The following is a 27,468-nucleotide window of genomic DNA, read 5'->3' as shown; positions in this document are numbered from 1 at the left end:
TGCGTTTTCACATGCCAACTTGCCTTCTGAAATAGTTTTATCAGCATACTTCTGCCTGCAGCTCATGGCAGTCCCTATTTCCCCATATTCACTTCCACTTGATTTAGTAAGACACTTTGATTTTTGAGAATTGGATGGCTATAAAATGGCATTTAGTTTTAATTAGTAAAATTAAACATTGGTTAATGTAGATTTTTTTAAATAACGGAAAGGACAGCACTGTTTAGGTGGTTTTTTTTCCCTCTTAGAGGAAGGCAAGAGAAATTGCTGCATCAATAATCTGGTATAAAGCTAATTGTTTTCATAAGGTATGCCGAATCACTGGGGGAGGAAACAGATGGTACCAGCACTGTGCGGATCTGTGGGAAGGGCAATTATCATCTCCATTGACATGGTGGGTCAGGGTTAGAGCCAGGTTTCAGATTCTTCTTCTTCCCCCCACCCCCACCTTTTTTTTTTTCCCTCAGAAATCCTTATTTGGACAGATTCTTCTTTTGGAACCACATCGAGTTTACAGACCTGAGCCTTTGGTTTTCTCTTCTTCTTGCTTCACTTCCTTTTGGTCATTCAGCATCAATACTGTTAGGTGGGCAGAGAAAAAGCAAAGTACATAAAAAGTTAAGTTGGCCGCCTTCTTTCAGAATAAAGGAGGGAAAGGGAGAAGGCACCATTTGGGGAAGATTTCTGAGGAGAGCATGTATTGAAAACATTGCTTAAGATTAGATTTGGTAATTATTTGTGGGTTTCCATTATTCATGTAGTCCTTGGGCCTGATTAGCATTTGTAAAGTATAAACTCTACACATGCAAGGCATTAGCATGAATAATTAAAAGGTAGGGAGTTAGCTATCCATGACTGTGGGTTTTATTATTGTAGAGTCTATTTTAGTTAACAAGAGGAAGCTTAGACTTGCAGACTGCTGGTCTGGCAACCTCAATTTTGCTTTCAGCTCAGCCACATATCATGATGCATTGTATGGCTGCCTTATTTTCCTGGAAAAAGAAAGTTACTTTGCTGGGAAAAAGAAAATCGGTATTCTGTGCACTCTATTCATATCAATTATAAGGGTACAGTCTGAATTCCTGGGAGGAGAGCTCTGCTTAGAGTAAGCATATCAAACTAAGTGTAATTGTTATTGTACTTATAATTTAAAACTACCTTGGTCTTTGTTATAACCCATTGATTCAGGAGCCATCAGCCCCTACAAAATATCACTCCCCAAATTTTGGACATTTCCCAGGGGTATCTGATGTGCTCACAAACCAGTCCTCTGCAGGAATGCCACATTCATCCTGGAAGCATCTTCCTGCCAGTGCTCTGTGTGCCACTCTGCTACTTATGCTGTGTAGTTATGTTTCCCATACTGGGGTTCCACAAGGCACTCCTAGAGCAGGCCTTTAATGGCTGTGCCAACAAAAGAGTGTTTCTAATTCAGGTAAGTCTGGAAAATACATTTCATTACTTTTGAACTTGTAAGAGCATTTAGTATTTTATTATGAATCACCAAGAAAGGAAAGTAGTATACTTACCTGGCCAGGGAATAATTCTGTGTGGGATGTCTATGTGTGTATACCACTTTAGGAAATTATGTAACATGGGTATGCATTTGTGTGTGCACACACAGAGCACTTCTTAAGAGATTCTTCATTTGCTGCTCCTTGGTACCAAAGCCATGAGCTGGGTCTAGTGTTGCAAATGGATGAATTACACTTTTAAAGTGGCTTTTGTTAGATTCCTTGACAAGCCCTGGTGTATTTAATTTTCTCTTAAAGTCAAAATTGGACCCCTGCTACATAAAAAATCTATAAGTCTAACTTGGCTGTTGGTGAAAAATGCACAAAAAGGCATCTCAGCATTTTCTGGTTCTTGGTTTGGAATCTGGTGGCAAATACTACTACCTCTGTGAATGCCAGGCTCTGGTCCATGAAGCCATGGCTGCCTGTGGCCCTCTGAATTCATGGGAGGAATCTTTCCTTATTCTGCAGCCTCACACCCAGACTGTGATCCTCCCTTCCTACTCCAGATGTTCCAGTGAGTAGAGGAGAAGAGAAAATTTGTGATGAGAACTTAATGGCTTCATCTGGAGCCTTATCTGAGAGCTGCGTGTGAGCAAACCATGGTGGACCTGTCTATTCTGTCTGTTCTGGAAGGATGAGTGTGATGAAAGTTGTCATGCTGTGGTCTGATCATTGTGTAACTTAAATTTGACACGTGCAATATATAAAAGCCATCTGGGCATAAAAATTGGATAAATAACTGGGGTAAAATAAATGATAAATAAGATTAATGAGACAGGAGTGGAAGGGAAGATCTGAAAAAATTTCCATTTCCAGCATTATAATATTTAGTTAGTAAGAGAAATGAGAACCACCATCATGAGTGGAGCACTTACCATGTGGAAGCCCTGAGGGCATTCTCTTAAGGGAGGTATTTACCCCATTTTACACAAGGTAATACCTAAACCCCAGGGTGAAGTAACTAGCAAGAAATACACACAGCTAGCAAATGGTGGAGCAGCTTTCAGGCCCTTCTGACTCCAGGGTACCTCCTGGCCCTGTGATAAGAATATAAGAACTGGAGAGGAAGTGAGTGCTTTTCATGAGGGAACAGACCTCCAGGGGTCTGCTGCCCAAAGCTTCATAGTGACTGGTCACTGTTCTGCTTCTCTGGCTACTGAATTAGTGTCAATTAAAATAAATAGATGTGGCAAACTGTTTCAACATGGAAGAGAATTAAGGGAAACAGTTCAGGTTTTTAGTTCTACTTTGGAAATAATATTATTCTTTATTTTTCTTTTCTCAAAAGGAGCATGTGATTATGTTTAGAAAGTTTGTAAAACATAAAATATACGTTGCAATGAGGGTAATCACAATAATAAGATTCTTGGAAAACTCCTGTTGACATGTGGATGTATTTTTTTTCTGTCTTTTTCTGTGCATCTTCCCAATAATTTGGAAATTAGAGGCTCTGCTTTAAAATCTACTAATGGTTATACTGTCAAAGATTTTTCTTCAAATAATCTTACATTATCTGACAGTGACAAAAATATTTTTATTCTGCTTTGTAATAGATGAGCTTTTTCTCTTCTTAAAAGAAAAAATTAGAGAAATAGTTAAGACCTGGAATATGGGCTTACTCATAAATCAAAGCAGATGCTGAAACACCTGATTTTTAAGAAGCTGTTAGAAGTTTTCTTTTTCCCATTCACATCCCTTTGGGATTCAGGTAGAAGCACTTAGTATAACCACAAGTACAACACTTTGCTACGTCAGTATTCGTACGTTTAGAGGACGATAGTATGTCTAACATTATCTCAAAACCTGAAAAGAATTTGATTTATTTAGAGTTACTTTCAAAGTGATTCAAGATCAGTGAAAAGATTTTTACTAAACTTAAGGCAATTCGATGCAACAGCGAGACAGATCCTCCATAAGTATACAAATGCACTTAGATGTTAAGAGATTAATTGAAAAACAAGTCAAATATTAGTATGTGCCATAAAGAAGGAATTGAGAAGGAAAATTCCATTTGAAGAATCAATGTTGAGATTGTGAGCAACAGTTTTCCTGGCCTGGGATGCCAACGAAAACTGTAGAATTTGAAATTTTTATTGGGATAATTGTTTATAATAATTGCCAGTATTTATTGAACACTTGCTATGTGCCAGGTACTTTGTGTAGATAATTTAATTTTAATCCTCACAATAATCAGATGATAAAGGCAGCTACTACAATTTCCTTTATATATGACTAAATTGAAACACAGAGAGGTCAGAACCACACAACTAGGAAGTGCTGGAGTCTAAACTAAAATACAGGTCTGTCTGACTCAAAAGTCCACTCTACTGTTTTTTGTTTGTTTGTTTGTTTGTTTTTGAGAAAGGGTCTCTCTCTGTCACCCAGGCTAGAGTGCAGTAGTGTGATCATGGCTCACTGCCACCTTGACCTCCCAGGCTCAAGCAGTTCTCCCACTTCAGCCTCCTGAATAGCTAGGACTATAGGCACTTGCCACCATGCCCAGCTCATTTTAATTTTTGTAGAGGTGAGAGCTCCCTCTGTTGGCCAGGCTGGTCTGGAACTCCTGGACTCAAGCAATCCTCCTGCCTAGGCCTCCCAAAGTCCTGGGGTTACAGCTGTGAGCCACTGCACCTGGCCATTCAGGGTCTTTTAAAACTGTAAAAGGTTTGTAAAAACAAAACACAAAGAAGAATGTATGACATACTTGTGGCCCAGAAGTCTAAAGTAGTTACTGTGTGGCACTTTATAGATTAGGCTCGTTGACCCCTGTCTTAGCTCTTTCTCTGTCTGGGGAGATAAGTAGTGGAGTGATCAAGGGCATCAGTTGTGGAATTGGAGGGCTCTGCGTTGGCTTCAGGCTGTTACTGTCATCAGCTGTGTAACTAGGCACCGTTACATAACCTCTGAGCCTTGTTTTTCTCAAACCCTGTAAAATGGTGATAACAGTACTTACCTTGGGGTTATCGCATGAAGCCCCATATTAGAATTGTAAACAATAAGTGAAACTATTGGCACATGTAAATCATGTGTCCAGAGGAGGTGAGTGGGTTCTTTTTCTCCTTGGAAGTGAAGAAGTCACAGAGGCTTAGGGCTGCTGGCCCAAAGAGGAGGCCAGAGCTAAGAAATCTCAGAGAGGCTGGGCAGGGTGGCTCATGCCTGTAATCCCAGCAGTTTGGGAGGCTGAGGCAGGTGGATCACCTGAGGTCAGGAGTTCAAGACCAGCCTGGCCAACATGGTGAAACTCCATCTCTACTAATAATACAAAAATTAGCAGGGCACGGTGGTGCGTACTTGTGATCCCAGCTACCTGGGGGTTACCTGGGGGGCAGAGGCACGAGAATCTCTTGAACCTGGAAGGCAGAGGTTGCAGTGAGCTGAAATCACGCCACTGCACTCCAGTCTGGGTGACAGAGTGAAACTGTGTCTCAACAAAACCCAAAAAATCTCAGAGAAATGGAGCCAGTATCCTAATGACTTCCTGAATTTTTAGATCAAACTGAAGCCTTTTCTACTTTTGGGCCTGTCGATTGTGAATGCCTGTAAATTTCTTTATTATTTAAGTCAACTTCATTGGGTTTTCCATATACACACACACACACACACACGTTGCCATATAGATACAACTGCCCAAGCCACCTGTGACTGAATGGCTTGTAGGATCCCTTGGCTCACACAGTCTTTCATCTCCTCCATCTTCCATCTCTTCCCTCTTAGCTGATGTTTGGGACTCTACCTTTCATCTGCCTCTAACCACCAAATATTCTCAATCCATTTCCTCTGCACAGATAAGCATGTTCATTTAGACACAGGTACATGTGAACACCTGAGTCTTAACTCACAGAGACTTCTGGTTTTCATTTCATTTTAGAACCAGCGTCTGCACTATCTTGTCTAAAGTCAGTTGGAAAGAAAAGTACATAAATTTGTGACTGTTTCTCCTTTCATCTCCCTTCCTATCCATGAATCGGGCAGGTCCTGGTGTTCTCAGTGTCCTCAGTTACTTGTGCTACTCTGTGTACGGGCCCTGTTCCCTCTACTCCTATCATCATACTGATGATGAACATCACAGTTTTTAAGTGTTCCTCTAAAAGGCAGATGGATTTAACTTTACAGTATGCAAATCTAAATATAGGATTCTTTCTTTGTGAGTATCTGAAGAGGGATCCCTAAAACTTTTGGGGTCCACAAATTATCAAGTATATGTGTATGTCCTAATGTGCATTTTTCTGGGGAAAAGGTCTATAGCTTTCATCATCTTCTCAAAAGGACACATGACCTAACAAAAGGATAAAGTCTCTTAGCTTTGTCAATTGAGAAAAATAACAAGTCTCCATCATTTTAGAAGGTTTATTTGTCAAAGTTAAAGATATGTGGTCAGGAGTCAGGTCTAATGCCTTTCTCGAAAGATGATTTTGAGAGCTCCAAATTTAAAGGAGAAAGGGTGGTATATTGAGAAGTACACAATTTTCATGTAAGAGAGAGAGGGGCTGGGGAAAAACAGTCATTCATGCCTTTGTCTGGCTCAGTTAATCTGTTTTCTTTTTTTTTTTTTTGAGACAGAGTCTGGCTCTGTCGCCAAGGCTGGAGTGCAGTGGTATGATCTCGGCTCACTGCAACATCCACCTCCTGGGTTCAAGTGATTCTCCTGCCTCAGCCTCCTGAGTAGCTGGGATTACAGGTGTGTGCCACCACACCCGGCTAATTTTTGTATTTTTAGTAGAGACAGGGTTTCACCATGTTGGTCAGGCTGGTCTCGAACTCTTGACCTCGTGATCCACCCACCTCAGCCTCCCAAAGTGCTGGGATCTGCATTTTTTTTTTTTTTTTTTTTAAGTAAGATGACATAGACATGGGGTAGAGGAAAAATGCAGGGAATCTGCATTTTACATAAGATAACAAAGACAAAATGGGGCAGGGGAACAATCAGATTGCATTTGCGTCTGGTGGATGGTGCGGGGAGGTGGCTGCACCTGCAAAGATAAGCTACCAATTTACATTGCCATGGTGATATTTTAACAAAAACACCTTAGAGTAAAGATCTTGCAGCTCACTAGGAATTTTCTTGTGGGCAAAAATACTGGGGAGGCCTGTAGCTTTTCATCTTGTAGCCATCTTATTTAGGAACCAAAAAAGGGGAGGCAGGTTTTTATGACTCAGTTCCCAGCTTGCCTTTTCCCTTTGGCTTGATGAGTTTGGGGTCCCAAGATTTAATTTCCTTTCACGCCTTATAGGGCTTTGGTGAAAAAAGTGAAAGGGTGAAAGGATGTAGGAGAAAAAATGTTTATAACCTATTTCACTGTATTACCTAGCAGAGTCCCCCGTCTCAGATATTTAGTACAAGGCATGAAGATAGAGAAGAGGCCAGGAAGAGAAGAAACCTTTGTTCAGATGAAACCAACGGTACCGGTAGAGAGTGAATGAAGCCAGTCCCCACGAGAAGGAAATGAAGGCAACATTAGCAAGTACCTTCTATGTGCCAGAACTTGGGCTACGTGCTGTAATTTTTTATTTAATTCTTTCCAGGATTTATTGATGTGATGGTAAGCACTCAGGCTTTGTAACTAGTCAGAAATACAGCTAGACCCAGATTTGAATTCTGATTCATTATTTTCCTCTGAGATCTAACTTGCCTATAACATCTGAAACCCAGTTTTTTTTCCATTTGAAAATGAGGTTAAGACCACTTACTAAATTTGCATGAAGATTGGGGATTATTTATGGAAGTTTTAGGCATACAGCAAATAATATCAAATATGATATTATTATCATCATATTTCAGAGAAGATAAGGTTGACACTTGGGGGCTGGTTAGAAAACCAGAAATGGGGGCTGACCCTGAGATGGGTTCCCAGGGGCTACTTAGCCAAGAGTTTAGCCCCAGTTCTACAATCCCTTCCTTTTGGGAGTTGGCCTTCTCTTCTTACCCCCAAGGTTCTGACAGCCATCACTGTTGCTTTGGAGTAAGGGGAAGCTCTGTCCTCATACAGCAAGAGAGAGAGATGTTCCTGACAGCTCAGGTTGAAACTCTGACCCAGGGAAATATCACTACATGATGGCACAGAAATCAGTGCTTTACGTTATAGGTTAGGTTATGGATCAAATGGGCTTTATTTTATTCATGTTTTTTTTTTTTTGAGATGGAGTCTCGCCCTGTCGCTCAGGTTGGAGTGCAGTGGCATGATCTCTGCTCACTGCAGCCTCCACCTCCTGAGCTCAAGCAAGTCTCCTGCCTCAGCCTCCTGAGTAGCTGGAATTACAGGCATGTGCCACCACTCCTAGCTAATTTTTTTTTTTTTTTTAAGTAGAGACGGGGTTTCACCATGTTGGCCAGGCTGGTCTCAAACTCCTGACCTCAAGAGATCCACCCGCCTAGCCTCCCAAAGTGCTGGAATTACAGGTGTGAGCTATTGCACCTGGCCTCAAATGGACTGGTGAGCCTAGGAGCCAAGTTAACATATATAATATTGTTTCTGTTGGGGAAATATTTTTAAATGCCAGCTAAATGCCATGTTCACATGTAGGGGACTACCAGTGCTGGTAAGTATATATGTATAATGGTATATGAAAATTGATAGGATCTTGTGGAATAGTATCTTAAATAAAAAGAAAAAGAGAACCAGAGAAACATGACATTGACAAATATTTACGCTTTTTCCCCATTGTTTGTTGTTAACCCCATGTAGTTTTCACATGAAGCTCATCCTGTCCATTTATTAGTTGCATGACATAAAGGAATGAGGGATGTGAGAGGATGCTTAATTGTCTGTCCTTTTGTGACAACTAAGGCTTCTCTTCTTTTCCAACCACAGGTAATTAGGAGCTGCTACTAAGAGGAAGCTTAAACAATGTCCCCCAGTGAATATCTTTTCTTCCCCTGGAGGAAAATACCTAAATTTTTTTGCAAATAGTTAATTTCCCTTTGCCCCACCCTGGGGTAGGGAGAGATGGGTCCAGTATATTCGTATGACAAAAGAAGTATATCTGTCAATAACATAACGTATGGTTTGGAGATGTAAGTTATGCCCTTTATAATTTGTAGCTTAAGGAACATCCTGTTATAACTTACTATTTTAATTGTTCCACAGACTGAAACATTCCTAACCAATTAAGCCCTCCTTGAGCCATTATTTTGAGGGGACTTTCAGCTTTCTTATTAATGTCTTCTTTTTCCAGTATTTAATTTTTCTTTGTTTTGATATGTATAAATCAAAGAGAAAAATTCAAGACCCGTGATCCTTAAAGATAACCATAATGTAAACTTGAAAATGTTATTTTCCTAGCAAAATCTATAGATTCTGTTGGTATCTATAGATTCTATCCAAATACATATCCTTTTTCACATTGGGGACATGTGGACCTATAGAAACCCTAGTAGAGAAAACCTTTCCAAGAAAGTTTAATATACCTATCAGGAATACATTTTTTAAAAAAACTTATACAGGTTGAGTAACCCTAATCTGAAAATCTGAAATCCAAAATGCTCCAAAATCTGAAACTTTTTGAGCACACACGTGACTTTCAAAGAGAATGCTCACTGGAGCAGTTTGGTTTTTTTGGATTAGATATGCTCTACGTGTGTGTGTGTTTGTGTGTGTATTCTCACACTTCTCACTTGTCATGAAAATAAACCTATGTATTTAAACCCAGAATCTGGAAGACAAGAGTTCAAGAATGAACTTAAGCTATGACCAAATTGGAATGGTCCACACACAATCACCTGGATATGCATTTTTCTGAGAGGATTCAGAGCTCCTGTTCTTCTCTTGGAGAAAGTTTTAACACCATTTAGAAAAGTTTTCTGGAGTAAGTTAGATAATGGACTTAAATAAGGTCTTTCTCCTCTCCTTGGAAGAACCATGAATTTTCTACATGTTCAAGCTTTCAGGGTCTTAGAGATTCAACGGGGATAGAAGGTGCTGGCTATAGGTAGAAGACAGTAATGGTAAAGATAAAGAGAATCAGTACAATTCCAGAGGCAAAGTAGAGCTTCTGCTAGGCCTCATTTTGTGTTTTGAGCAGGTTCTGCTGTATAAGAAGGTTTAGTGATGACCTTGGCGTTATAAAATGAGGCATCATGCTGTCTCTCATTTCTCTCTGTTTATGTGTATGTGTGTACATGAGCTGACCTTTCATCTGTGGTCTCTGTGGACACCCATGCTCTGTATTGTTGGATCCAAAGGCTCTCAAGCACTGATTTGATGCATAGGATTTGACACAGTGTGAAATTGTCATCTCAAGTTTTGTTTTTAGGCCCCTTCTTAAGGAGAGAGACATCTTTTGAGGACTAGTTTTTTTCTAGTTTGTCTATATCCTGTCAATATAATCTTTCGTGTAGACATGACTTAATAATGAGGGATCCCTATGGATTAGTTGTAGCCTCAGTGTCTATGAAATGAGAGATGATAATGGTTGATTAAGGATTTTTTTTAATCATGGTAAAAGACATAACAGAAAATTTACCATTTTAACCATTTTTAAATGTATAGTTCAGTTGCATTAAGACATTTACGTTGTTATGCAACCAGAGGATTTAACAGTGAATTTTTCTGCACAAGTATTTCTATCTTGCCTAGTCAGAGATTTCTCCCCAGAAAACCATATATCTTACCCCAAGGACAATATAAGTAAAATGTGTTTGCTAAAATAACTGAGCACATCAATGCAAGTTTTTACAATAAATAAAAGACTCAATGTTACAACTGCCACCAAATCTGTTACTAAATCTGTCAGAATTCTAATTTAGCTACTGCATATCACACCCTATGAATGCAGCCTTTCTTGTAGCAAATCTTCACGTTTCCCATTTCTGTTTCCTAAGTAACAGTCTATTTCTAGGTAGGCTGCAAGACTGAAGGCACACAACTCAGCATGCTTGGTTCTACTAATTCACTGCAATGATACTGATTGCCTGTTACACTAAGATAGGCTACTTCCAGTTATCTTTCATGTCATAGATTTCAGCCTCTAAAAAAGAAAAGTGGTTTTATATGGTACAAATAAAAATGGTAAGGTATTAAGAGCTCTAAAGGTTTTAATTACTTATAACCTGAGAGGTAGGTAGGTTGTGCCTTCCCCATTTTACAGACATGAAACCTGAAGCTCAAAGCTTAAATAATAGTCTCACATTACAGCTGGATTTCAACTTATGTTGCCTCGCTATAGAGTACTATAGGATGTTAGAGTCTAATGCCATTCTTAGACTTATGGGGAGATAAAACTGCAGATGGGAAGCCTTTATCACGTATGTCTGAGAGTTTTGAAAAATAATTGAATCCCAATGAGAACGATACAATGCTCTCGGTACGGGTTTTTCAACATGTTTCGTAGGAATTACTTTGTAAAACTTTGAGATAATCATTGTAGAATTATGACTTCTAAGGGGAGGGTTTAACTGACAGATGGTCTCTTAGTCTCCCTTCTTTAAAAGTTGAAGATAGAAGCCAGGTGTGGCAAGTGTGCTCCTGTAGCCCCACCTGATCCAGTGTCTGAGACAGGATCCCTTGAGCCCAGGAAGTCCAGGCTGTAGTGAACAATGTTCAAGCCACTGCACTCCAGCCTAGGGGACAGAGTGAGACCTCTTTAAAAAAGGAAAGAAGAGGCCGGTGCGGTGGCTTACGCCTGTAATCCCAGCACTTTGGGAGGCTGAGGTGGGCAGATCACCTGAGGTCAGGAGTTCGAGACCAGACTGACCAACATGGAGAACAAAAATTACCAGGCTGGTGGCACATCCTGTAACCACTACTCGGAGGCTGAGGCAGGAGAACCTGAACCAGGAGGCGGAGGTAAGAAAAGAGCACCAAAAAAAACTGGGAAGAGACATGAGACATTGCTTTCACATTGTTTCTTGACACTATTAAGTATAACAGTTTTATGGTTTATATTATTTTATTCAAAAGAATTTTTCCAATCTTATTTTCTTCCCAAAAACAATTTTTAGTTCTAGGACAAAGGATTTATTAATTTTACATAATAAAAGTATACAAATATATATACACTATTTCTGTCCAGTGGTGTTTCTTCCTTCCAAGTAGACAGATGTTAAGTACTTTATTTAATAATACTCTAACAGGCTTTGGTGTAAGCCACTGCCTTTGCTCCTGAGAATACTTTGAATGAATATATCATTTGCCATTTCTTTATCTCTTGGTTTTCAGGAAAATTTCTTGGGTTCATCTAGCTAAGTTAAGATACATAATTTTATTTTCATTACTTTTCTGTATTTTATTCTTTTATGGAAATATTGCCCTTTATACTGTAATTTCAAAATCAGTTAAACCCTACTGATGTAGCTCAGCAATCAGAATGAATCTTCCAATTTTCAAATGATAAAAACCAGACAACAGAGAAATGTAACTGCTTTTTCCCAAACTCCCAAAGGAAAACATTAGAGCTAGGATTATATTTACATGTGTTTTTAAATCACATACTTTTGCAACAGATGACACTTATCTGAAAGAAAATTTTCCTTTTCATTCATCAGAAAATTACATGGGAGGGTTCATAGTTCCAGGAGTTTAAGATGAATATATACTTTGAGTTCAAAAATACTTAATAGTCACTGTAAAGATACTAGGTGTACTTCCTGGCTTAGAGATAACTGTGTTCATATCACTGAATCCAAAGACTGTAAAGGAAGTGATTGCAAGTGTGTTGTATTTACTGCCTATAGTATATATATTCCATAATGTCTGCTCACGAAGGGAAGTAGGTTTTGCACTCCTTATGTGAATCTAACTAATGCCTGATGATCTGAGGTACCACAGTTTCATCCTGAAATCATCTCTTCCCCCACCCCCTGGCCAGAGAGAGGACTTCTGTCTTGCATTATAGCTATTTGTTTACATGTCCTAATCACCTTCTTTTGGAATATAAACTCATGGGTTGAGGAGCGTAACAGAGAAGATGTATTTCCCCCCCGCTCTCCCCAGTTTCCCTAGTAACTTAGCTGAATGTTGAGATACAGATCGTTAATTATGGAGAAGCTCTGGGTGACTATTTGTTATGTAGACTTAATGCATTATAACATGTTTATTCTGCTGTTTTCCTGTAAATGCCATTCTTTCAGATCAGAATCTGAAACCAAAGAGAGCCAGCCAATCACGTGGGCAGGATTACAGGAGCATCATTTTAATGTATTGACTTTTTGGTCTATTTCTGTATTTAAATCTAGGATTTCCATTCAATCAATATAACCCACTAATTGAGTGTTAGACTCACATTATAAAAATGATTTTGAAAAGAAAATAAGAGAGGAGAGATTATAGTAAAGCTCTACTTTTATTATGTTTTATTCTTCAGTTTTGTTCCTTGCACAGGGATACAGGTTTGCCCACAGGGTGGTGGTTCTTCATCTCTGCTGCTGTGTGAGTAATGGCTGCCCACCGTCTGAAGTAGTTGTCATGATGAACCAGGTGATGCCATTGAATAGACTGGGTTTGGGCACCACAGGGTGAGAAATCTAGGTCACTAGTCATAAACAGCTTTGTCCTAGGAAGAAGAGGCTTGCTGGTTGTCATCTGTCTTTGCACAAACAGCTCATCCTGGCACTTAAAATCATTGGCACAAATTGGGTCAGATATTAGATTGAATTATATGAAATTGCCCTACTTGTCCATTTTTGACCTAACATGACAATTTCATGTTGTTTAGCTTAACACAAAGTACAATGAAGAAAACCTGTTCAAATATTAGTCTCTTATGGTGTAATTTTTACATTTTTTTATTAAAAAATACTACCAATTAAAAACAGGTTCAATAGTCCATGAGAATTTATATAGTTAACACCTTTCACTTTCAGAAGCATCATTATTCTAGGCAAAAATGACATAGGAGATTAGAGATGGATTCTAGGACTTCATAAAAAAGTTAAAGTTCAAAGACATCACAAAGTCCTAACAACACTAATGCCAAAGTCTTTGCAGCAAGAAGTCTGCATCTGAAAGAGGAGTGATTATGGGGAGAAGGGAAAGGGATATTTAGGGGATAAGATGAGCTCTGGAGGGGATGTAGGATGAGAGTCTACAGGCAAGGACCTGTCAGGCAGACCTATAGGTGTGAGAGAGTGGGACTCAGGCCCCCAGAAGCAGTGATGAGGGGAATATACCTTAGTGCTGAGCTTGGCTTATCTTCCAAGCAGCACAGGTAGGTATCTGGGGAGACAGGCACATATGATTTTCCACTTCCACTTATCCCAAAAGGATGAATTCAGACTCACACCCTGAAAGATCATGCTGTGTGCTGACATCTGAAATCAGGTACTTGAGGGATCCAATTTTTGCTTTGCTACTAGAGAAGTAAAATTCAAATGTCCTAAAGAAGCAATTCATGTGTTGGTTGATAATATTGAATTGTAATCAACTTAATAATTAGAGTGAGAAAACATCAGATCCTTTGGTGGCTTGAATTATTGAGAAAAGGGCATTAAGAGTGTACTGAATCAAAAAACAGGTGATGAGGTGTGAGAATAATATGAGAGCATGATAACCAGCTAAGTTTAACTGAGGTCATACGGTATCTTAATGACATGGTTTGGCATATTTGTGTCATTAAAACAATATAATAAGTATAATGGAAGTAGCTTTTCCTTGGATCTTGTATTTGTCATAACTAAATTATATTATTAAGATTTTATCCAGCTACTTAAGAAAATCTTCCTGATGGCTTTTAAGTGTGATGTTCCTGAATCTTATAATAACGATTTTCTATTCTTGGCTCTTTGGGTTGCTTCTGCCACTTCTATTTTGAAAGAACTTAATAATAACCACAGGGTTAATAATAACAGCATGTGATTGTTGAAGGCTTAATGGCTGGAGCATTTCATTGTGACTTTTCATGTAGACATGGAAGGATTTTTTACTTTTTACAAACTCACAGGCTATCTTATGCCAGCTTATATATATCTGGAAGAGGAATTGTATATATTTGGCTGACTCCAGTTCACAAGTGTCTTATGAATCTCTGTGGCAAATTGATATATCCATCCATGGTAGAAGGCAGGAGACTGCCATGGGGATTTGTCTCCAGGATCTTCAAGGTCCTCAGTATAAGAAACCTGATGTTACAGGCCAGGTGTGCTGACTCATGCCTGTAATCCCAGCACTTTAGGAGGCCAAGGTGGATGGATCACCTGAGGTCAGTAGTTTAAGACAAGCCCGGCCAACATGGTGAAACCCCGTCTCTACTGAAAATTATAAAAATTAGCTGGATGTGGTGGTATGTGCCTGTAGTCCCAGCTACTCAGGAGGCTGAGACACAAGACTCACTTGAACCCAGGAAGCAAAGATTGCACTGAGCTCAGATTGCACCGCTGCACTCCAGGCTGGGTGACAGAGCGAGAGTCTGCCAAAAAAAAAAAAAAGAAAGAAACTTGATGTTACAGAGCATTGTAATGAGGTAAGAATTTCCTAGAGTATATTGTTGCCAAATAAACTAAATAGTATGAAGAGGTAAGACAAAGTTATAGGCCTAGGCAAGAATGGAAAAGAAAGAAAGGAATCATTAATGTTGGGGATAAAAGGACAGATATTAATTAAGTATTTGCTGGTTAATAGCAAAAGAAACATACTTTTTTTTCTAGTTGAGGATTTTCATGAGTTGTTTTTCAGGATATAAGTGAATTTATACAATTCGTTACCTGTCAGTACAACATGCTTTGGTTCCCCTTCCCCCCACAGATGGCAAGGTGAATTATGAAATCTCATAAAAAAATACAGCTAGTCTACTCTTGGAAGGTAGAGATATGTCCTTATTCGAAATGGCTTGCGGTGTTTTTCGAGGGGATTAGCACCTGCTAGACTCTTTCTGTGCCTATTAAAACCAGAAATTGGAGCTGGATGTGGTGGGGCACCTCTGTAGTCTCAGTTACTTGGGAGGATTGCTCGAGCTCAGGAATTTGAGGCCAGCCTAGGCAATATAGTGAAACCACCGTCCCTAAAAAAACACATTTTTAAAATAATAAAAATCAGAAATTGGTAAAAACATTGCAAAAAAGAGGGATGGTGAAGGTAAGCATTGTCTATTTGGGGATTGACAGATTATGCCTAAAATTTTAAGATTCCTAACGATGATTTGCATGTGTTTCCTATTATGTGCTATTAGTTGTTTCTCATTGCATCTAAGAACTTTATTAAGAAGTACCTAGTGGCCAGGCATGGTGGCTCATGCCTGTAATCCCAGCATTTTGGGATACCAAGGCAGGCGGATCACGAGATCAAGAGATCAAGACCATCTTGGCCAACATGGTGAAACCCCATCTCTACTAAAAATGCAAAAATTAGCTGGGCATGGTGGCGGGTGCCTGTAGTCCCAGCTACTCAGGAGGCTGAGGCAGGAGAGGATCGCTTAAACCCAGGAGGTGGAGGTTACAGTGAGCCGAGATCGCACCACCGCACTCCAGCCTGCCTGGCAACAGAGCAAGACTCCGTCTCAAAAAAAAAAAAATACCTAGCATGGCACATAGCAAGAATCAATATTTTGTTGCCTTACTGGAGGAGACACTATTATTTTTTATTTTATAGACAAAAGTAGAATTTTGTGTGATAAGTTTTTTCTTGGAGCATATTTCTGTTCATAAAATAAATGTGGGAAACATATTGTTTTCTTCTGCTACAATTGATACCCAAAAAAAGCTTTGTGAAAAGAATTCCAAGATAGTGTCACTACTATCATAAAACTTTAAAAAGTGAATAAAAATGTGAGAGAAGTTAACACTTAGCATATGGTTTTTCCCCAAACTGGAAAAGCTTGTACAAGAATATTATCTAGAAACTATTTAAAACTTTAAAAAGTGACTTTGAAAAGAAAATCGTCATAGAAATTTGCCTTTTGTAAGATGTTACAATTAGCTAAATATGAACATAATGTGAAAGTAAATGAAACATAAGCTGCCCTTTTGCAATGATACTGTCCTTTTGAAATTTTTTGAGAGGCCCTTTTCCCAGAATAAGTATGACTCTTAACAGAGGACTTTCCACTCTGTATATTAGCGTATGAAGTGCGTGCCCATGTTAATGGTCCAACTTCAAGTGTCTTTTGTGCCATCATTAACAACTGGAACACAGAAAATTGTGAACAGAAATCGCCTCTAGACATCTCTCAGTTGTTACTGCCTAAATATTGTGAATGTAACATGCATTTTTCTGATGAGAAAAGAAATACAATTTTTTTTTTTTTTTTTCTGGAGATCAAGTCATGCTCTGTCTCCCAGGTGGGAGCTCAGTCACACGCTCATAGCTCATTGCAGCCTCGAACTCCTGGGCTCAAGCAATCCTCCCTGCTCAGCCTCTTGAATATCTGGGACTACAGGCACACACCACCATGCCTGGCTAATTTTTTTTTTAATTTTTGCAGAAACGGCATCTCGCTATGTTACCCAGGATTCCTGGCCTCAAGCAGTCCTCCCATCTTGGTCTCCCAAAGTGCTGGGATTACAGGTGTGAGCCACTGCACATGGCCATATTTATTTAGAAAGCAAAAAAATTTAAATTGCTCCTAAATCATCTATAATCCATACCATCTCTGTAAACTATGTTAACATTTTGGTATTTATTATTCTGGTCTTTATAAACTCTAACGTATGTGTGTGTTTACAAATGTGGCATATCATTACATATATGATTTTACAACCCATTTTCTTTACAGTTTACAGCAGAAGCATTTTTGAAACATTCTTCTGCAATGGTTAAGATGGGTGTCCACTTATTTAGGATTTCTTCATTAAGGATTCAAACATACTTTTCCACCTCTCCCCACCACTTGTCAATGTCATGGGCAAAGAAATGGTGGTTTAATTTGTGTTTTTGATTTTTTAATCCTGCCCCTTCCATAGGTGGTTTATGTTTTAGTTTGCATTTCTTTGATTACTGGTGATGTTACACATTTTTATAAACTTGTTAGCACTTTCCTTTCTTTTGTCAATTACATATTTCTTCTGACATTTTTATTGGGATGTTTAACCTTTTATAAATAAAGTTTACTTACCTTTTGTCAAATGTGTTATAGATACTTTTCCATTTTAACATTTGCCATTTGATATCATGGGTTTTGTTTATTTAAATTTTTGTTGTTTTGAGAATGATGATTTCAGAAATCTTCCTATTACAGAGAGTTGATTTTGGGATAGCCTTAGGTGGTTCAATCAGATCCGCACCAAAATGGTTTCAAATACCCAAGTGACCTATAAACTGTAAATTCACAAGACCCAGTGAACCCTAAGGTCTGAGCTCTGGGGCATAACCACAGCCTCAAAGCTAGGGCAGGATTAAGCCAGCTCAGATGCACTCAGCCTGCAGAATGTAACTAGGTCAGTCTGCTGTGGCTCTCTCAGATTGTGGGGCTATTTTTGTCAGTGTCTCTTCTGCCTATGAAAATTAGAATTGAGGGAAGCTACAGATGCTTCCCATATGGTTGCTATTAGTGAAATTATATACAGAGAATTTAATTTGAAAACAGTTGATACACTCACATTCTTTAGAGACTTAAAGGGCTGTGAAAGATACTTTAGCTATCACACCTGCAACTCTCTTGTTTGCAGGGAGCCTTCATCTTATATGTGGTAATCTTCTGTCCTGTTCTTGGTTTTTGCCAAGGAAGGAGCCTTCATTCTGGTGTTCATGATTTTGCCGGGCACATAATGTAGATCTTCATTAAGGGTTCAAACATAATGTTTTCACCTTTCTTTCCCCTCCCCACATCACTTTTATTTATATATATAGCTCCTAGATTTTTGCATTGACTTTAGTGAACTTAGCAGATAGCTGCTCTAGTTCTTCCTGTATCTAGGATTTAGAGAATTTTCATTTGCAATCAGTTGCACTTGTTCTTACAACAGTTTATGTAGATACAGCAGCAACCAGGCCATGATGGTTTATTACTCTAATTGGTCCATTAGATGTGCTTGATGTTTCACAAGGTTCTAGGAGGAGAAAAAAATGTTTGTCCACATCAGACTTGTGGAGCCTACTAATGGAGTTTAATATCTATTTTTGCCATCTGTGAAAATGCATTATGGGTTCTATTTAAAGCATTAAAAAATCTGAAGTGGAATTGATCATTAAGTCATCAAACTTTGTTACCTTCTACTAAGGCAATCGGGTGACCCTCTAAATTTGATTTCCCCTAAATTTCCAATTAATATGCTTATCCTGTACATCTGATTTACAAAGAGAATTTACAGCCACATGGTATTCATTTTATGGGAAATGTCATGTTGAAACAATATTGTGTAACTATATCTTTTAAAGACAATCCTGCAATAATAAAACTAGTAAACATAATGTAATGACATTTGTAAAGTGTATCCCAGAACTACCCGTAGATTAATAAATATTGAGGAAAAGGAACATCCTCAGTCAAGTAAGTTTAGAGACCTTATTGAGTTGTTTGCTTTACTGTAAGATTCCTCAAGACATTTAATATATGTGTTATAATTCTCTAAAAGAAGAGACACAATTCATACCATTTTTCATATACATTTAATATCAGAATCTTCCATTTTGGAAGAAAGTACCACTCAGAGCACATTCTTGGTAAATCCTGAGCTACAGTAGAAGCTTTGGAAGAAGTGATTAAGAATAGTAATATTATTATTCACAGCTTAAGAATCATTGAACATGGGTCTGGGCACAGTGGCTCATGCCTGTAATCCCAGCACTTTAGGAGGCTGAGGCTGGAGATCACGTGAGGCCAGGAGTTCAAGACCAGGTTGGGAAACATAGTGAGACCCTTGCTCTACAAAAAATAAAAATAAAAATTAACCTAGCCGGGTACTCACCTGTAATCCTAACTGGGAGGCTGAAACAGGAGGATCACTTGAGCCTGGGAGTTTGAGACTAGAGTGAGCTATGATAACACCACTCCACTCCAGCCTGGGTGGCAGAGTGAGGAGGACCTTGTCTAAAAAGAAAAAAAAAGAATGTCAATGTTATGATTCACAGTTTAAGAATCATTGAATAAATATCTATATTCAAGTACAGAAAACAACCCTCAATTGATTAAGAAAATGACTTCACAACCCCAAATTCTGTTGTGCAAGATATTGATGAAGAAAGCTGAGGAATTCTACTTATTGTCTAAGAGTTTAGTAATTTAGGTGGCAAAGAAAGCATTAAATAAATACATCTACATTATACCAGAATGACCATGGGCAGAGAGAAATGAGACTCTTTTTTTCCATTGCAAATGACCCTCACAACAATAATGATGCTAAGTTATGCCAGGATCCAACTAAAGTAGCCTTTACTCTGTAATTCAAAATTATTATACTTTACTCTTTAATAAGAGAATGTTTAGTTAGCTTTTATTTTACTTTAGGAGAAAAAGTATGAGAAATATTTCTTTTTGTTTTGTGTTTAAGAATAGTGCCAGTTCTTAATTGGGCTCAAGCTGCTCAATGTGAGGTCTGTCCTGGCCCTAGGAGGGGAATGCCGGACTCACTTGAGATGGATATTTCAGGGCTTCGCTTGAGCCAAGAATAAGAATCTCAAGTCAACTGATGCATGGTCTCATGAAATTGCTCCCAGAAATTCCCCCAGCTCAGTACCCGCTGCTCTAGATAAGAGAGATTCTATCACCCTTTGTCACACAGAGCCAGCAAGTTTCACCTTCAAATTGCTCTTTGCTCAATTTTCATATTTATTTCTGGCCAGTTTTAAATTAGGCATCTGACAGTTTATTCCATCTGATCAAATCAAACTGATTTTTTTTTCTGTTGAAAAAAGGTTAAAAATATCTGAAGGTAGGCCACTATGTAAAAGAATCCATTTTCCTATTTCCTCTGAAGTTTACAGCAAGACAGTTGTAATAGAAATGGAGAAGGGAGTAGATAAGAAGTTTACTTTCTTTCTTTTTGTATCTTTTGCTTTGGAGAAAATGTCAGTGTATTTTTAGAAAAATTTTTTTTGTTTTGTTTTGGTGTGTTTTACGTTCATTTTTTTTCCATTTTAACTAATGTTCCTGTGAGTATAAAGGAGCCAAATGTCACATTCATTTTTTTAACTATCAATAATAAATAGGGATTCAGTGGCATTGGTTTAAATATTTTTAAATTAAATTTAATTTTTAAAATACTTTTATATCGGGGTACATGTGCAGGTTTGTTATATAGGTAAATAATGTGTTCCCAGGTTTGGTATATAGATTATTTTGTCACCAGGTAATAAAGCATGATACCCAATAGGTAGTTTTTTAGTCCTCACTCCTCTCCCGCCCTTCACCCTCAAGAAGGCCCTGGTGTCTGTTGTTCCCTTCTTGGTGTCCATGTGTACTCAATGTGAGTGAGAATATGCAGTATTTGGTTTTCTGTTCCCTCATTAGTTCACTTAGGATAACTGCCTCCATCTCCATCCATGTTGCTGCAGAGGACATAATGCCGTTCTTTTTTATGGCTGCATAGTATTCCACGGTATATATGTACCACATTTTCTTTATCTTGCCTACCACTGATGGGCATCTAGGTTGATTCCATATCTTTGCTATTATGAATAGTGCTGTTATGAACATAATGCACGTGTCTTTTTTTTTTTTTTTTTTTTTTTTTTTGAGATGGAGCCTCCCTCTGTTGCCCAGGCTGGAGTGTGGTGGCACTATCTTGGCTCACTGCAACCCCCGCCTCCTGGGTTCAAGTGATTCTCCTGCCTCAGCCTCCTGAGTAGCTGGGATTACAGGCATGCGCCACCACACCCAGCTAATACTTTTGTATTTTTAGTAGAGATGGGATTTCACCATGTTGTCCAGGCTGGTCTCGAACTACTGACCTCAGGTGATCCACCCTCCTCGGCCTCCCAAAGTGCTGGGATTACAGGCGTGAGCCACCACACCCAGTTCTATGTGTGTTTATGGTAGAACGATTTATATTTCTTTGGATATATACCCAATAATGGGATTGTTGGGTCAAATGGTACTGCTGTTTCAAGTTCTCTGATAAATCACCAAACTGCTTTTCACTGTGACTTATTTACATTCCCCCCAGCAATATATAAGCGTTGCCTTTTCTCTGGAAACTCACCCAGCGTCTGTTATTTTTTGACGTTTTAATAAGCCTTTCTGACTGGTGTGAGGTAGTATCTCATTGTGGTTTTAATTTACATTTCTCTGATGTAAATCTTTCTAAAAATTTTCACATACATAATGTCAGACCTACAGAAAAGCTGAAAAGCTGCAAGAATGGTACAAAGAATTCCCATGTACCCTTCACTTGGATTTTTCAAATGTTAATAATTTTAAAAAATTTTGTTGTGGGTCTCTAGTAGCTATATATATTTATGGGGTATGTGAAATATTTTGATACAGGCATATAATACATAATCACCTCAGAGTAAATGGGGTATTCATTACCACAAGCATTTGTTCTTTCTTTGTGTTACAAACAATTCAGTTATACTCTTTTAGTTATTTTTAAATGTACAATAAATTGTTGACTGTAGTCAACGTGTTGTGCTATCAAACACGAGATCTTATTCTAGTTATTTTTCTTTACCATTAACCATCCTTACCTCCATCCCTACCACCACCCACACTACTCTTCCCAGCTGCTGCTAACCGTCATTCTACCATTTATCTCTATGAGTTCAGATTTTAATGTTTAGCTTCCACAAATGAGAACACGCAAAGTCTGTCTTTTTGTCCCTCACTTATTTCACTTAATTTCTTCCATTTCCATCCGTGTTGTAGCAAATAGCAAGATCTCATTCTTTTTTATGGCTGAGTCGTTCTCCATTGTGCATATATACCACATTTTCTTTATTCATTTGTCTGTCGATGGACACTTAGGTTGCTTCCAAATCTTGGCTATTGTAACTAGTGCTGTAATAAATATAATAGTGCAGATATCTCTTTGATACATTTGATTTCCTTTCTTTTGAGTATATACCTAGCAGTGGTATTCCTGGATCATATGGTAGTTCTATTTTCAGGTTTTTATAGAACCTTCATACTGTTCTCCATAGTAGTTGTACTAATTAACATACCCACCAGCATTGTACAAGGGTTTCCTTTTCTCCACATCCTCACCAGCATTTGTTATTGCCTGACTTTTGGATAAAAGCCATTTTAACTGGGGTGAGATGATATCTCATTGTAGTTTTGATTTGCATTTCTCTGATAATCAATGATGGTGAGCACCTTTTCATATACCTATTTGACATTTGTGTGTATTCTTTTGAGAACTGTTTATTTAGCCTTTTGCCCATTTCAAAATCAGATCATTAGATATTTTCCTATAGAGCTGTTTGTGCTCCTTATATATTCATTATTATTCCCTTGTCAAATGGATAGTTTGCAAATATTTTCTTCCACTCTGTGGGGTGTCTCTTCACTTTGTTGATTGTTTCCTTTCCTGTGAAAAGCTTTTTAACATGAAGTGATCCCATTTGTCCATTTTTGCTTTGGTCGCCTGTGCCTGTGGGGTATTACTCAAGAAATCTTTGCCCAGACCAATATTCTGGGGAGTTTCCCCAACGTTTTCTTTTCTTTTCTTTTTTTTTTTTTTTTTGAGGCAGAGTCTCGCTCTGTCGCCCAGGCTGGAGTGCGGTGGCGCGATCTTGACTCACTGCAAGCTCCGCCTCCCGGGCTCACACCATTCTCCTGCCTCAGCCTCCTGAGTAGCTGGGACTACAGGCACCCGCCACCGCACCCAGCTGATTTTTTGTATTTTTAGTAGAGATGGGGTTTCACCGTGTTAGCCAGGATGGTCTCGATCTCCTGACCTCATGATCTGCCCATCTCCCCAATATTTTCTTTTAGTAGTTTCATAGTTTGAAGTATTAGATGTAAGAATTTAATCCATTTTGATTTGATTTTTGTATATGGCAAGAGACAGAGATCTAGTTTCATTCTTCTGCATATGGATATCCAATTTTCCCAGCACCATTTATTGAAGAGACAGTTCTTTTGCCAGTTTATGTTCTTGGTACCTTTGTTGAAAATGCATTTGCTGTAGAGATATGGATTCATTATTGGGTTATCTGTTTTGTTCTGTCGTTCTGTGTGTCTGTTTTTATGCCAGTGCCATGCTATTTTGGTTACTATGACTCTGCAGTATAATTTGAAGTCAAGTAATGTGATTCCTCCAATTTTGTTCTTTTTGCTTAGGATAGCTTTGGTTATTGGGGTCTTTTGTGGTTCCAAATAAATTTTAGGATTGTTTTTCTATTTCTGTGAAGAATGTCATTGGTATTTTGATAGGGATTGCATTGAATCTGGGTACTATGGACATTCTAACATTTTAACAATATTGATTTTTCATATCTATGAACATCTTTCCAATCTTTCTTTTTTTGTGTGTCCCCTTCAATTTCTTGCATCAGTGTTTTACAGTTTTACTTGAAGATATCTTTCACTTTTTTGGTTAAGTTTATTTCTGGGTATTTTATTTGTAGCTATTGTAAATGGGATTACCTTCTTGATTTTGACTGTTTGCTGTTGGCGTATAGAAATGCTACTGATTTTTGTATGTTTGATTTCGTATCCCTGCAACTTTACTAAATTTGTTTATCAGTTATAATAGTATTTTGGTAACATTTTTAGGCTTCTCCAAATATGAGGTCATATCGTCTGCAAACAAGAATAATTTGACTTCTTCCTTTACAATTTGGATGCACTTTATTTCTTTCTCTTGTCTGATTACTCTAGCTAGGATTTCGAGTACTGTGTTGAATGACAGTGGTGAAAGTGGACATTCTTGTCTTGTTCCAGATCTTAAAGAAAAGGCTTTCAGTTTTTCCTCACTCAATGTGATACTAGCTGTGGGTCTGTCATATATGGCTTTTATTATATTAAGGTATGTTTCTTCTATTCCCAGTTTTTTAGGATTTTTATCATGAAGGGATGTTGACCTTTATCAAATGCTTTTTCAGTATCACTTGAAATAATTATGTGGTTTTTTATTTTGTTGATATGATGTATCACATTGATTTTGCATATGTTGAACCATCCTTTCATTCCTGGGATAAATCCCACTGGGTCGTGATGAATGATCTTTTTAATGTGTTGTTGAATTTGGTTTGCTAGTATTTTGTTGAGGATTTTGGTATCAATGCTCATCAGGGATCTTGGCCTGTAGTTTGTTTTCTTTCTTTTCTTTTTTCTTTTTCTTTCTTCCTTTTTTCATTTCCTTCTTTCTTTTTCTTTTCTTTCTTTCTTTTTTTTTTTTTTGGATGTGTCTTTGTTTGATTTTGGTATCATGCCTCTTAGAATGACTTTGGAAGTACTCCCTCCTCCACTTTTCTTTCTGGAAAAATTTGAGTAGGATTAGCATTAGTTCTTCTTTAAATATTTAGTAAAATTCAGCAGTGAAGCCATGGAGTCCTTTATTTTTCTTTGCTGGGAAACTTTTTATTATCGCTTTGATCTTATTACTTGTTATTGGTCTGTTCAGGTTTTGGATTTCCTCATGGTTCAACGTTGGTAGATTTGTGTGTCTAGGAATTTATCCATTTCTTCTAGGTATATTATTGGTATACAGTTGCTCATAGTAGCCTCTAATGATCCTTTGAATTTCTGCAATATTGGTTGTAATGCCTCATTTTTCATTTCTGATTTTATTTGGATTATGTCTCTTGTTTTCTTAGTTGTTCTGGCTAATGTTTTGTTGATTTTGTTTATCTTTTCAAAACCTAGTGCTTCATTTTGTTAATCTTTTGTATTTTTTTAAAGAAGTCATGTTTCTGTTTTTGTTTGGTTTGGTTTTTTTGTTTGTTTTTGTTTTTGTTTTTTGGTACAGACAGGGTCTTGCTGTCTTACCCAGGCTGGTCTTGAGCTCCTGGCCTCAAGCCATCCTCCCACCTTGGCCTCCCAAAATGGTGGGATTACAGGCCTGAGCCACCACACCTGGCCAATTTTATTTATTTCTGCCCTAATTTCTTTTCTTCTACTAATCTTGTGTTTGGTTTGCTCTTGCTATTCTTGTTCTGTACAATGTTGTTAGGTTACTTATTTGAAGTTTTTCAGCTTTTTTGATGCAGGCACTTAGTGCTATAAACTTTCCTTTTATAGTTTTCACTGTATCCCGTAGGTTTTGGTATAATGTGTTTGCATTTTCATTTGTTACAAGAAATTTGTTAGTTCATTCACCCACTGGTCATTCAAGAGCATGTTATTTAATTTCCATGCATTTGTGTAATTTTCAGAATTCTTCTTGTTATTGATTTCTAGTTTTATTGTGATCAGAGAAGGTCCTTGATATTATTTAATTATTTTTGAATTTTAAAATACTTGTTTTGTGGCCTAACATATGTTCCAGCCTTGAGAATGATCCGTGTGCTGAGAAGAATGTGTATTCTGCAGCCGTTGGGTGAAATGTCCTATAAATACCTATTAGATCAATTTGATCTGTAGTGCAGATTGAGTGTGATGTTTGTTGATTTTCTGTCTGAATGATCTGTCCAGTGCTGAAATTGTGGTGTTGAAGTGTCCAGCTATTATTGTAATGGTGTCATTCTCTCTCTTTAGCTCTAACATTTGCTTTATATTTCTGAGTGCTCCAGTGTTGGGTGCCTATATATTTGCAGTTGTTATATCTGCAATTAATGAATTGACTCCTTTATCATTAAATAATGACCTTCTTTGTCTCTTTTTATAGTTTTTGCCTTGAAGTCTGTTTTTGTCCGATATAAGTTTAGTTACTCCTCTTTTGGGGGTTTCCATTGTCTAATCTATAGACCTTATTAAGTTTTCATCGTTTGTCCCAATAATATCTTTTCTAACAAATGAAAATCAAGATTATGTATTGTGCTATTTTGTCTCTTTAATCTTTATCACTTCCTCTCTGTCTTTGTAGTTCATGATATTACATTTTTGAAGCTTTCAAGGGCAGTTGTTTTGTAGGATGTCTCTCAATTTGGATTTGCCTGATATTTCCTTAAGATTAGACTGAGGTAATATATTTTTCGCCTGAATGCCACAGAAGTGATGTTTTGTTCTCCATGTATCATATCAGGAGGCACATGTTGATTTGTTCCAGCTTTAACCTCCATCACATGTTTCAGGTGGTATCTGCTAAGTTTCTCCACTATCAAGTTACCAATTTTTCCTTTTCAGTTAGTAAGTATCTTATGAGGAGTTATTTTGAGACCATGTAAATATTCTCTTCTTTCTTTTTTCTTTTTTTTTGAGACGGAGTCTCGCTCTGTCGCCCAGGCTGGAGTGCAGTGGCGCAATCTCAGCTCACTGCAAGCTCCACCTCCCGGGTTCAAGCCATTCTCCTGCCTCAGCCTCCCGAGTAGCTGGGACTACAGGCGCCCACCGCCATGCCCGGCTAATTTTTTGTATTTTTTTTTTAGTAGAGATGGGGTTTCACTGTGTTAGCCAGGATGGTCTCGATCTCCTGACCTCGTGATCCGCCCGCCTCGGCCTCCCAAAGTGCTGGGATTACAGGCGTGAGCCACCACGCCCGGCCTCTCTTCTTTCTTATATATTCATCCATTAATTTTAGCCTCAACGATTCTTGCCTGGGTCAATTAGTATTTGTATTGGTTGCCAAATAGTGATTTTTAAAAATTAATTCCTTCCACATTTATTAGTTGGCTTTCTACCATAAAGAAGAGGTCTAACTTCTCTCTTGTTTATATCAGTGTAGACTTGTGAATATTTATTCTGTGAGTTATAATTCTTTTTGCTAATTACATATTTTGATGCTCAAATTGTCTCAGATTTGTATATATATATATATATATATATACACACACACGTATACATACACATACACACCTAAAATGTATGCATACACTCACTGGTCTTTGCTTTTAATGTAACCGATGCCTTTTCTCTGTTACACAGTGGAATTCCTGGAGCAGTTGTCATAGATTATGAATTGTATGTTCTGGTTCTGCTCATCCATTCACTAGTCATACGAACATGAACAAATCTCTCATATCCTCTATTCCAACATTTTCTATGTTAAAAATTAGGAAATAAATGAAGGTGATCTTAAGCTTTCATTTTTGAAATTCTATTATTT

General features: G+C 38.0%; 1 protein-coding gene across 4 annotated transcripts in view; it reads left to right on the top strand.

The window, feature by feature from the left end:
• The window catches only part of MAP7 (microtubule associated protein 7), a 212,207-nt gene that overhangs the window by 50,517 nt on the left and 134,222 nt on the right, over window positions 1–27,468 (top strand). The window lies entirely within an intron of this gene.

This window comes from Hylobates moloch, unplaced genomic scaffold (genome assembly GCF_009828535.3).
Source record: "Hylobates moloch isolate HMO894 unplaced genomic scaffold, HMol_V3 SCAFFOLD_2, whole genome shotgun sequence".
Classification (NCBI taxonomy): domain Eukaryota; kingdom Metazoa; phylum Chordata; class Mammalia; order Primates; family Hylobatidae; genus Hylobates; species Hylobates moloch.
This window is presented reverse-complemented; position numbering and strand designations above follow the sequence as displayed.